The sequence below is a fragment of the Psammomys obesus genome, unplaced genomic scaffold (assembly GCF_907164565.1).
Source record: "Psammomys obesus unplaced genomic scaffold, mPsaObe1.curated_primary_1811, whole genome shotgun sequence".
In the NCBI taxonomy this organism is placed as follows: domain Eukaryota; kingdom Metazoa; phylum Chordata; class Mammalia; order Rodentia; family Muridae; genus Psammomys; species Psammomys obesus.
This window is the reverse complement of record NW_026585504.1, coordinates 5684621-5694005: the sequence shown is the minus strand read 5'-3', so window position 1 is coordinate 5694005 and position 9385 is coordinate 5684621. Positions and strand designations below refer to the sequence as shown.

The 9385-nt window shown below is 39.6% G+C and overlaps 1 protein-coding gene across 1 annotated transcript in view; it reads left to right on the top strand.

Moving 5' to 3' along the window:
* Window positions 1-9385, top strand: part of Atrn (attractin) — a 134945-nt gene that overhangs the window by 37972 nt on the left and 87588 nt on the right. The window lies entirely within an intron of this gene.

Sequence of the window (9385 nt, the reverse complement as noted above, 5' to 3'; positions counted from 1 at the left end):
ATGCATGGAGGGAGTGTGTGTACTATAGTGTGCAAGTGGAGATCAAAGTTCAACTTTGTAGAGTTGCATTTTTGGGTATTTGGTTCAGGTTACCAGGCTTGCAATGCCTTGCCTTCTGAGCCATTACCAGCTCTTAACTGATGTTAAACACTTCTGCAAAAAACCTTAGGTTTCCACCCTGAAAACTGTAGTGCAAAAACAAGAAATCATAGGTAATTACTGAGGAAAACTTTTTGTTTAAACTTTGGTAGTAGTCTTCTAAACTTTCTTGGCATATGTTGATGTTTTAAAATTGAGAGCTCCTGGACTGGAGAGACAGCTCAGCATTGAGAGCACTGCTGCTCTTCCAGAGACTTAGGTTCAATTCCCAGCACTCACAAGGCAGCTCATGACTGTCTGTAACTCCGGGTCCAAGGGGTCTGACACTCTCACACAGACGTATGTGCAGGCAAAATACCAGTGTACATAAAAAAAAAGTCACTAAAAAATAGAATTCATTGTCATAATGAATAAACTTGAAGAAGAGAGTTAGAACTACTTAGCCATGGCAGTTTTATGGCCTTGATTTTTCCTATACATTTCCTATTAGTGGTTAGAAAGCACTAGCATTCATCCTAAAATGAGTTGAACTGTGGTAGTTTGGTATAGTGTCTTTGTAACTGTTCTATTGCCTTGGGGAGACAAGGCATGATCAAGTCAGTTTATAACAGAAAACATTTAACTAGGGGTTTGCTTACAGTTTCAGAGAATAAGTCTGTGAACATCATGGCAGGGAACATTGCAGCAGACAGGCATAGCACTGGAGCAGTAGCTGAGAACTTAACGTCTGATCACAAGCAAGTGCGAGGGAGGGAAGGGAGAAAAGGAGACAGAGAGAGAGTCTGGGCCTTGCATGAGCTTTTGAAGCCTCAAAGCACACTCCAGTGACACACCTCCTCCAACAAAGTCACACCTCCTAATCCTTCCCAAAACAGGTCCACTAAGTAGGCACCAAGAGTTCAAATATATGAACCTATTGGGGCCATTCTCAAGCCACCACATAGTTTTTTAGTTACCTCAGGTATAGTCATTAAAACACACAAAGTAATTTAGGACACTGAAATAACGAAAAGTTCTAATATTGACGAAAGCTCTAATATTCTGAAACAAGTGAAATGACAAGAAAGTCATATATAGCATGAACCACTCTGCTAGAAAAACTCAGAAATGAGATGATCAAAGTGAACAATTCTAAAAATAATTTCAGAATTGAAGACAAATGTGGAAGGATACACATAAATCAATACAGTGATACTGCTTTGGAAAAGGAATGTTGGAAGAGGAATCTTTTAAATCATACAGAAAAAGTTTAAATATCTTTTTTACATTTATGTATTAAGTGTGTGTGAACTCATGTGCCATAGTGCTTGTGTAGTCAGAGAAGGACATGCAGTGCCATTCTCTGCTTCCATTCTGTAGGTCAGAATCACACCCAGGTCATCCGACTTTGCAGGAAAGCGCTTTTTCCCTCTGCGTTATCTTGCTAGCCTCAGAAATTAAAAAACAAAACAAAACAAAACAAAAAAACCTTGACTACTGTGTGCAAGAAACACTTAATGGTAGTGGAAAAGCCAACATGGCTATGTTGTCCTGAGCACAGTGAATGACAAGGCAGGGAGTCCTGAGGGGTTTTTTTTGCCTATGTATTTTAAACTTCCTGATGAGGACGTTTGCAATTTGGAAATACGGTTAGGTACAAGGAAAGAAAAAAGGCTCTAAGGAAAAGACTTAGGATGTAGCCCAGTGGTAATGCTCTTGCCTTGCACATACAAATATTGTGGTTATATCTAGCATCTCATAAGAGTAAAAAAAAAAAAAAATTAAAAAGCAAGATCTTTCAGAAAAGCTTGTGCTTTCCCTTTAGTCCAAGGATTTAGAAAGACAAAATTTTTAATAGTCATGTCCCTATGCTAGCCAGATACTGCAGAAATCTAGCCCTGGCCTCACTATGCCAGTAAAGTCTAAGCAGAGAGGCTGCATGTCCATCTTTTCAGGATATAGTGAGATGCCCCAACTATGAGGGTTAGTATCAGAGACACCGTATAAGGAGATAGGACTTTCAGGGTTCACCAGGCAGAAATAAAGCTTCCATCCATACAGTGCCAGTAGTTACCATGTAAGGAATGTGAACTTGTGTCCTCAGCTAATGGCAGTAGGAGGTAGACCTTCTGCATCCCACTGGAGAGGTGTCAGAGAAGGCCTGATATAACAGAAGATCTAGAGTGTTATGCAAAGTTTGCCCAGCCAAGAGCTAATACAGTTTCAATTTGAATGGGGAATCACATTAGAATTATCTGACAAGGACTTTAAAGGCAGCCATCTTAAAATACTACAGTGAACAAGCTGCACATATACAAAACAAATAAAAAAATAGAGAATCTCACCAAAAAAGTAGAAGACATACAGAATATCAGAGGCTGGGTTAATGCACTTGGCCACAGGCCTGAAGACCCAGTCAGTCCCCAGGACTCACATGGGTTGAAGAAAGAACCGACTCCTAACAGTCTTCTGACCTTCATTTTGTGCCTTGGCAAGTACACACTCTTGCCCAAGCAAATAAATGTAGTAATAACAATAAAAGAATATTAAGTGGAGGGGCTGGAAAGAGGGCTGAGCAGTTAGCATTTTCTCCTGCTAACAGCTACTCTGGGACTTCAGTTCAAGAGTATATGATACCCTTGTGGTCTCTGTGAGCATTACATGCATGTGGTACACAGACATGAATGCAGGCAAAACATTCATACACATGTGATAAAAATAAATAAATCTAAAAAGAATATCAGATGGAAATTATAAAATTGAAAAATACAGTAATGGAGACAGAAATTCTAGTGGATAGATTAGCAACATTGGCAGGACAAAGGCAAGAACCAGCGAGCCTAAAGACAGCATTAGAAGCTCCTCAGTCAGAACAATGGAGAAAGCACTAAAATCAGGTAAATGAAAAAAGAGGCCAGGGCCTGGTGGCACTTGAGAGGCAGAGGCAGGTGAACTTCTTTGAAGGCCTGGGATTAAAGGTGTAGGTCATCACCCTGCTGTTGCAGGTTCTTCCTCCTGGCCCTAAGCTCCTGGAATAAAGATTTATGAGATTCAAAAGATATTTTCAAATACCTAAGCCATATAGCTAGGCTCTTCTGTCTAGCTCATAACCCATTTATACTAATCTACATTTTGCCACGTGGCTACCTCGGCTTAGGTACCATGTGTCTATCTTCTTCATGTCTTCCTAGAATCCTTTCTACTTGCTGGATGTCCCACCTCCTATTTCCTGCCTCAGCTATAGGCCATCAGCTTTTTATTGACAGGTGATGCTTCCATACAGACACAAGAGATTCCTTCTACACTCTACTCAGGTTAGCCTTCTGAAAAAAGTTTTAAATTTATTTTTAATGCTGACATAGTTAATCATAGACATTGTATCTCACACACCTCAACATACTCCAGTGTACAGCACCAGTTCATTGCTGAGGCTGTAGTTAAGTTGGTAGGGGACTTGCTTAGCATTAGTGAAGCTCTGGATTTCATCCTTGGCACTGCATAAAACTGGGTGTGGTAGTGTATGCTTATACCCCAGCACTCTGAAAAAAAGAGGCAGGAAGATCAGAATTTGAGGATCATTCTCAACTGCATAGGCAGTTTGAGGCTAGACAGAGATACACAAAGCATATCACAAACAAACAAACAACCCTCCCCCCGAAACTACTGTGAGATAGCCAGGCTGGGCCTAGTAAGTGCTAGGATTATAATTGTGTGTCATCATGCCTGTTATGGTGATTTGAATGAGACTGGACCTGATAGGCTTATATTTTTGAATGCCCATTCGTCAGTTGGTGAACTGCTGAAGGAGGATTGGAAGCTATGGTCTTGCAGGAGGTGTGTCACTGGGGTTGGTGGGCTTTGAGGCTTCAAAAGCCCATACCAGTCCTAGTCTCATCCTCTCTGCCTGCTACTTGTGGTTCAGAGGTAAGCTCTCAGCTCCTGCTCCAGCACCATGCCTGCCTGCTGTCATGCTCTCTGCCATGATGATTATAAACTCATCCTCTGAAACTATAAGCAAGGCCCGATTAAATGCCTTCTTTTATAAATTGTCTTGGTCATGGTGTGTCTTTGCAACAATAGAACAGCAATGAAGACACCTGACTCTCCCCCACCCTAAGGAATATGAAACCGTTTATCGGCCATAGTTCACCATTGTTTACCATAAAGTAAATTATACACAGATGGATATGATGATACTGAAAAGTTAGTTTCCTGTTTTCTGTTTTGTAACCCAAATTTGTAACCCAAATTCTGAAGAAATCTAGCCTAACAGCAAGCTGTGAATCAGGATAAAGAAAGCAAGGTCAGCAATTTGCTTTACCAAATTATGTTCAGCAGTCTTAAAATGCCATTAACGCTGCTCTTCTGATTACATTTTCATTAGCTATCTTAGACAGTCCCTGAATCGCAACCTTTTTTGTACACAGACCGCAACACTATAGTGGAATGGTTTATTGCTTACTAACTAAAGCAAACTAGAGTTTGTCCTGCTTCCCTGTCTAAATGATTGGCAGTGACAAAACTTTGTAAATAAACGACTGCATTCACAGGATGATGCATATGGATCATCATGTAACTGATGTGACTGCTTTTAAATCATTCACCTAAACTGTCCTGTAGAACCTTCTGTTTGATTGGAAACATGTGGCTTCAGGAGAGTTTCTGCTGAACCTGAAGTGTTTCTCAGGTTGTTCATAATGACAGATCTGAAGAACATGTGTTATTACCCATGGTTTTTGTTTTTATTGTTGATATCTATAATTTAAGATTGATTTTTATTTTATTTATTTGTATGTGTGTAAACTTGTGTCGATATGTATACCATGTGTGTGCAGGTACTCAAGGAGGCCTGAAGAAGGACTGTAGTGTCCTGGAGCTGGAGGTATAGGTAGTTGTGAGCTACGTGATGTGATGGATAGGAATGGAAGCCAGTTGCACTGGGAAATCAAAGAGTGCTTTTAACCACTGAGCCACCTCACCAGCCCCTAGATTTATTAAAAACAAAAGAGAATACTAGCTACATAAATATTTTATGCATTACGTATAAAACTAGTATATATAACAATAAATAAATAAATATATATTTAAATATATAAAATACTTTTGTAACTAGTATATATAACAATATAAATGTGTATAAATATGTATATTAGTTACATAAGTTTTACTATATAGTATATGTACTATATTAGTTACATAAGCTATATATATATATATATATAAATATAAAGCATTTATAATTTTTCTTCAGTATTTCATTTAAATATAAGTTCTGAGGGGCTAGAGAGATGGCTCAGCAGTTAAGAGTGCTTGCTGATCTTTCAGAGGACCCAAGTTTGGTTCCTGGTATATGTATCAGGCAGCTCACAACCGCCTGCATCTTCAGCTCCAGGAAGAACCAATGCCTATGGCTTATATGAGCACTAACACAGACATAGACCTACAACAGACACATATACATAATTAAAAATAAATCTTTAAGAATAAATTCTGATTGAATAATGACTGGAAAATTTCCCTAACATTTAGAAAAAGCTGTTGACTAGTGAAGAGGACATATACTATGATATCATATATTTTATTGTTAAAGCATGTACTTGAAGTAACCAGTGCCTTCTGAAAAAACAAACAAAACAAAACAAAAAAACAAGAAAATCCCAACAGATGTCAGTACTTTGAAAACCAACATGTCAGATTTGACCCTGTTTAGAACGTAGTTATTTTTCATACCAGTAATTTTGAATATCTAGATGTTATTTCTACATATAAATAATATTGAAATTGCAAACAGTTATTGAGCTTCATCTTCCGGACATGAGCATCTTGTCAGTCTCTCTTCATAAAAAGCAGTTACAGGAATGGAGACATGACTCAGTGGTTAAGGCATGGGCTGTTCTTCCAGAGGACTTGGGTTCTATTCTCATTGCCCTCATATTGGCCTACAACCACCTGTCACTCCAGTCCCAGGGGATCTGACACCTTCTTCTGGTTTCCATGGGTACTGTGTGCACAGGTGCACAGACAATATGCAGGCAAAACACCTGTACACATACAAAATAAGGCTAAAGAAAAAGAATTACAATTTGAGGCTACTTCATTTTACAGCACCAAGTCAGCCTCTTTAGAATCCTTTCATTTCATGAAAAACATCAGTTCTCCATTGCTGTCTGTTTCACCAAGTACTAGTTGAAGATCAGGACCTGAGGCAAAGCCTCATAGTTTGTCGACAGCATCTGTTTTCTTCTTTGGTTTGCTATCATGGAGCTTACTGTCGCATAAAGATTTCCTTTACCAGCTTTTTGAAAATTGAGAAATGCTGGATACTGCCTTCAGCTCCTCAAGTCTATCTGCCCACTTGTCATTGGTTCTCACTCATGTATATGTTTATGTCATGAAGCCACAAGAAGAGCTTTGCTTCAGTCTTACAATCAGTGTGGATTACAGAAATGGCACCCTGTCATCTTTCCTTCCCACTGTTAGAAGCAAGCAAGACTCTGCTGATACTCAAGGGAGGGTTTCTTTCGTGGGTGTGAACACCAGGAAGCAGAGAGGTGGGGAGTGTTATGGGTTCTACTCAAGTATCTGACTGTTGTGGTATATCATCAGGTCTCATTGTCACTGTCTTTAAAATATGCCCTATATCTAAAGCTGGATGTGTTGGCATGTGCTTGTCATCAGTCCCAGGACTCAGGTTGCAGAGGCAGGAAGATTTTGGTCAGGATAGGTACATACAGAGATCCTATCTCAAAACCAAACAAACATACAAATAAAAACCTAGCTACTCTTACCACTACTAATGCTGCTTCCTTGAAAAGAAAAGGTAAAATTAAACTGGGATAGTGACTTTTTCTTCTGTTAACAGCATGTGTCATTTGTGTGACTTTACTCTTAACTTGTCATCATTTTCCTTACCTGTGTTGGTAAAGTGTGTGTCACACAGCTTTGGACTGTACTTATAATCCCAGCACTGCAGAGGGTTACAACTCTGGGCATCTTCCTGTCTCCGCCTCCGCAGCACTGGGATTACAAGCATGGCCCAAACCTGTGTGACACGGACTTTACTACCTGAGCCAGTGTCCTCAGCGCCTCATCCCCCTTTTCTTCCTTTTAGATTGACTTGTTTTCGTTTAAGAGTGTCTTGCCTACATGTATATGTATGCGCCGTATGCAAGCAGTGCCAGAAGAGGGCACTGGACCCTGAAACTGGAGTTCCAGACAGCTCTGAGCTGCTGGGAACTGAATCTGGTCCGCTGAAAGGTCAGCAAGGGCTCTTGCCTGTGATACGCCTCTCTAACCCACTTGTTTTTCTCAGGAAGCAAGAAACCTAGGAATCATTTTGATGCTTTTCTTTCACAACCTGTATCATAACCCCACGTTACTTTTCACCAACCCTATCAACAAATACATGCCATATTTATTTATTTTTAGGTCTAGCCTGCCATTGGTTTCCAGTCTCTGGCAATAGAGTTCTGTCAGATTATGTTTCTGTTGCTTTTAATCTATTTGTAAAGGTGAATGGGATTATATTTAAAAATTGCAAATCTCATCATTTACTGTAGTCTAAAAAGCTGTCAGTAGCCAGGCTTGATTATGCAAACTTACACTGTCAGCACTCTGGGAGCTAAGTCACGGGGATAGCAAGTTAGAATACAGCCTGTGCTATATACCAAAAACCAGAAACAAGTACAGAAACCACACATCCAGAGGCCCCCCCCCCCCCCATTAATACTGTTCCATTACCCATAATGGGCCTGTATGGACGTTCAACCACTGTTGTCCTCTGTGCTGCAGTAACGGTCTTCTTTCTTTGCCCATGAAGCGACCCCCGACTCTAAGCTCTTTTTGCACTGGTGTTCCTTCTGTCTAGCCTTTCTGTTGTGTACCTGAGGACAGGTTTCAGCTCCTCTTTACACCACAATCTAATTGTCTCATCAAGAGATTTTTCCTGACCATATGGGTCAGACAGGCTTTCCCTGTTGTTTTTCATAGTTCTAAATTCCTTTCAAGCACTGTTGCTTATTTTTTAATTACATGTGTGCCCATTATTGTACATGCTCATTGTTTGGGCTTAATTTACTGTGAACTTTAGACATAGGTCACAGAAGGTGCTCAGGTAAGCACATACAGCCATAGGAGCAAGTGAATTCTTTACTTCACGTGTATTCTGCATGTGTGTTTAATGGCACGTTTGTTTGTGAGCCATGTTTTATGTTGTTGTGTTTTTAAAGATTTGAATATTTTTTTTCTGTGTACTCTATCAAAACATGAGTTTTAGGGCTTTATATATTTTATACAAATATTGTATAGTCATACTTCCTGCTTTCCCAATTTTCATGGACTTTCAGTGAATATAGAGATTATTTTTAAAAGTATTTTGGATAGGAAGACCTGTTTCAAAATGTAGCTTAGTTGGTAAAATGCCTGCCTAGCATGCAGGAAGCCCAGATTCAATACCCAGCACCTTATAAATGGAATATGGTGCATATGCTGTCAGCTTAGCACTCTGGAAAGAGGACCAGGAGTTCAAGGTCATTCCTTGGGTATATAACAAGTTTGAGGCAAGCTTGGGCTACATGTCATCCTGTTTCAAAATAAAAAAACAAGGTTGTAGTTTGGAATTTCAGTTATAAACTTTATAGTCATTTATACTTGTTTTCATCAAGTGCATTTCAGGAATTATCTTTATGTTCTTTCTCCCACAATCCTACTAACCGACAATTTTAAGTTGTATTAAAAGCAGTTCCTAAACTGGTAGTGGTAGCTCATACCTGTAATCCTAGCAATTGAGAGATTGCCTCAAGTTTGAAACTAGCTGAGTTCTAGACCAGCCTGGGCTACAGAATGAGACCCTGTTCCAAAAATAGAAAACACACCAAAAAGCAGTTTCTGTTTTATGTCACCCAGTGATCCTTTTACAAAATAAATGATTTTGGCCTCCTGCATTAAGATTCCAGCTAAGCCAGGTGGTGGTGGTGCACACCTTTAATCCCAGCAGAGGCAGGCAGATTTCTGTGAATTTGAGGCCATCTTGGTTTACACAGATAGTTCCAGAACAGCCAGTGCTACACAAAGAAACTCTGTCTTAGACAACAAAAACAAACAAACAAACAAAGATCCAGTTGAGCTGTGTATGGAGTGAGGGTGGAGGCACATACCTTTAATTCCATTATTTTAGTACTCATGAAGCAGAATGGAATGGATCTCTGTGAGTTCAAGGTCAGCCTGGTCTACATGGTGAGACCTTGTCTAAAAGATAATAATGAAAATGAAAAGGATTATCACTTAAAACTTTATTGAATTTCTTTCT